The sequence below is a fragment of the Quercus robur genome, chromosome 1, assembly GCF_932294415.1.
Source record: "Quercus robur chromosome 1, dhQueRobu3.1, whole genome shotgun sequence".
Taxonomy (NCBI): Eukaryota; Viridiplantae; Streptophyta; class Magnoliopsida; order Fagales; family Fagaceae; genus Quercus; species Quercus robur.
Window position 1 is genome coordinate 6,242,159 of NC_065534.1, and position 3,760 is coordinate 6,245,918.

The 3,760-nt window shown below is 37.8% G+C and overlaps 1 pseudogene; it reads left to right on the forward strand.

Moving 5' to 3' along the window:
• The first annotated feature begins 680 nt into the window (after positions 1 to 680).
• LOC126690752 (G-type lectin S-receptor-like serine/threonine-protein kinase LECRK2) lies at positions 681 to 3,501 on the forward strand (annotated as a pseudogene).
• The last annotated feature ends 259 nt before the right edge of the window (positions 3,502 to 3,760 follow it).

Below are 3,760 nucleotides of genomic sequence, written 5' to 3' on the forward strand. Positions count from 1 at the left end.
GACCAATATCGAAATATTCCGTTCCAATAGACAAACCAAAATGGATCAAAAACGATATTCACAACATTGCTTCGAAGTATGAAAAGTCACACACCATAAACAAGAAAATGGTCTATAACTATTATGAGCAGTAACTTATTAGAAACAATTTTTTCTTATGAGGTTATCATAAACATTTTGAAAATTTTACAATGGAATAAGATCTTCTATATTTCAAGTTCTCTCAATTACATCTATTTTAATGACTAAGATTTAACTGTAAATAGACTATTATGTCATTTAAAATTTTAAATGAAGTGATAATCCAGTACATTTTAAGATTTGTGACATTAAATTTGAATCATGAAATAGCCCAATTCAAATGGAGAGAACCTTGGTGACAAAGGAATTGACGGTATGGGAACTTTTGTGCCAAACACAAACATGCCAACGGGGATGGACCGTAGTGAAGTCAATGGGTCAAATTCAAAAACGTGTAAATTTTTAAGAGGAGTGCAAATTTTCGTGCTTGTAGTCTTAATCTTCAATGAACATAAAAAAGCAGTAAATCTCAACAGCAGGTTAAGAGCAGCGAATCAAAACAAAGTCAATGAAGAAAATATGATGTCTTTGTCATTATACAAGTTTATAATTCACCACACAGTTTATCATTTATACAACGAAGTGTTCCACTGCCCAATACTTATAACAAAATGTTCCAAATGCAAATCTTCCTCTACCAGTAGATTTGTCATAATACAGTTTATCATTTATACAACAAAGTGTATCAATTATAAACTCCTAATACTATGGCTTTACAACCATCATATCTTCTCTCCTTGTTGCTTCTTGTTCTGTTGTTGCCATATTCCACCACTGCTCAAACGTCCAGCAATCAATCTCTAGGCTTATCCCTTATTGCACAGGAAAACGGCTCTTACTGGGCATCGCCTTCTGGTGACTTTGCTTTTGGTTTCCAACAAATTGGAAATGGACGCTATCTACTAGCCATATGGTTCAACAAAATACCTGAAAAAACCATTGTCTGGTCAACCAATGGAGATAATCTAGTGCCAACAGGATCCAAAGTTGAACTTACCAAAGACGGCCAATTGGTACTCAGGGACCCAACACCAACAGGCACAGAGATATGGAAATCTGAGTCAGGCGGTTTAGGAGTTGTCTATGCAGCCATGCTTGACACCGGAAACTTAGTGCTGGCAAGCCAGGACGGTAGCCATTTGTGGCAGAGTTTTGATCATCCAACAGACACAATGTTACCAACACAGATTATGAGTATGGGAAGCAAGCCTGTAGCTCATTACTCAAACGAATTACTCTAATGGCAGGTTCCAGTTTGCACTACAAAAGGATGGAAATCTTGTGCTTCAAACTTTAGCATTCCCTACAGATTGGTCTAATACAGTTTATTGGCCAATTGGCAGTGGCTTTCAGGTGGTCTTCAATGAGTCTGGCTATATATACCTCACAGCTACAAACGGAAGCATGCTTACGACCGTATCATCAAATTCTGTTTCTAAACAGGACTTCTATCAAAGAGCAGTCAGGGAATATGATGGAGTTCTTATACATTATGTCTACCCAAAAAGCAGCACTAATACTTCAAATGCCTGGTCCATTTTGTCAAAGTTCAGCACCCAAAAGCAATAAGAAGAACCAGCTACAAGCATCAGATAAGAAGATCTAAACATGGGTTATACGACAGAAAAGGACTATGTACATATGACAGAGCTACAAGTCGTTTTTGTTACTTTAATTATCTTCTTAGTGTTCCTTATAATGTGCACAATTAGTTAGAGCTTAGCAAGTTAGTTAGCTTAGTTTTCTTGTATAAATACGATTTTGATGTACAGAATCATTTGAGGCTAATACAATCAGAAATTTCTCATCTTTCTTGCTCTGTTGCTCTCTGTTTTCTTCTTTCTCTGATTGTATTAGATTCTTTTACATTTTGTCCGTTAAGCCTCCAAATATATGCGAAATTACGGAAGACATAGGCAGTGGAGCTTGTGGGTTCAACAGCTACTGCGAGCTAGGAGCGGATGGAAGACCAAATTGCAAGTGCCCAACAAGATACACCCTCATTGATCCAAATGATGTTATGAAAGGTTGCAGAGAGGACTTTCTTCCACAAAGCTGTTATGAAGCATCATCAGAAACAGATCAATTTGATTTAAGTGAAATGGAAAGTATAAATTGGCCCCTTTCCGATTATGGACGTTATGTAAACGTAACTGAGGATTGGTGCAAGAACGCTTGTTTGGGCGATTGTTTTTGTGCAGTGGCTGTTTTTGGAGGTGGGCAGTGTTGGAAAAAGAAAATTCCTCTCTCAAATAGGATGAAGGACCCCAACAACGCTGCAAGCAAAGTTCTAATCAAAATAAGGAAAGATAATTCTACTTTTAACCCTTCAGGTGGAGATTTGAAGAAGAAAAATCATTCAACTGTGATACTTGTTGTGTCGGTGCTCCTTAGCAGCTCGATGTTTCTGAACTTGCTCTTCCTGATGGCTGCCTTCTGCTTGTTTTTCGTTTCAAATATTGGAAATCAAAGGCCCTCAAAACACACCCATTCATGGCTGGCATGAATTTGCAAAGTTACACTTATGAGGAATTAACAAAAGCCACAAATGGGTTCAGGGAAGAGCTAGGGAGGGGTGCCTTTGCAAAATTTTATAAAGGGGTACTAGAATATGAGGACAGAAAACTAGTTGCAGTTAAAAGGATGAATGATTTGGTGAAAGAAGGCGATATGGAGTTCAAAGCTGAAGTGAGTGCTATTGGCAGTACAAACCACAGAAATTTGGTCCAACTGCTAGGATACTGCAACGAGGGGCAGCACCGGCTTCTTGTATGTGAATTCATGAGTAATGGTTCTCTAGCAAGCTTTCTATTTGGGGGTTTGCAGCCATATTGGTACCAAAGAATTCAAATTGCATTAGAAACTGCAAGAGGGCTCTTTTACTTGCATGAAGAATGCAGCACCCAAATCATACATTGTGATGTCAAGCCGCAGAACATCCTCCTAGATGACTCTTTTACAGCTAGAATTTTTGACTTTGGATTAGCTAAGCTTTTGAAAACAGACCAGGCTCATACTACTACTGGAATCAAGGGAACTAAGGGGTATGTTGCACCCGAATGGTTTAGAAACATGCCTGTTACAATCAAGGTGGATGTTTACAGCTTTGGCATTTTGTTGCTAGAGCACATTTGTTGCAGGAAGAGTTTTGAAGCAGAGGCAAAGGATGAGGATCGGATGATACTAGCTGACTGGGCATATGATTGCTATAAAGACAAGAAACTGGATCTGTTAGTGGAAAATGATGTGGAGGCAATAGATGACATGAAGAGATTGGAGAAATATGTGATGATTGCAATATGGTGCATTCAGGAGGATCCATCACTAAGGCCAACAATGAAGAAAGTGGTATAAATGATGGAAGGATCTATTGAGGTCTCAATTCCTCCAGGTCCATCCTTATTTATTAGTTCAATGTAAATCCTCTTATATAATTACCATTCTGGTTGTTTAAGTCTTTATGCATGTTTAATTGTCAATACTATCAACTTGGCAAGTCAAGTAATATCCAGGAATTGGGTGCTCTAATATGAATAATAATTATCCATATGTCCTAAGATTTTCAATAAAATGACAACTTTTCTGTGTCAAGTAATTCTTTATATACAATTTGTATTAAAAAAAAATGGGGGGGGAGGGTGCTAGATGGTTTTCCTTTTGTTCTGCAAAATTGTGTCTT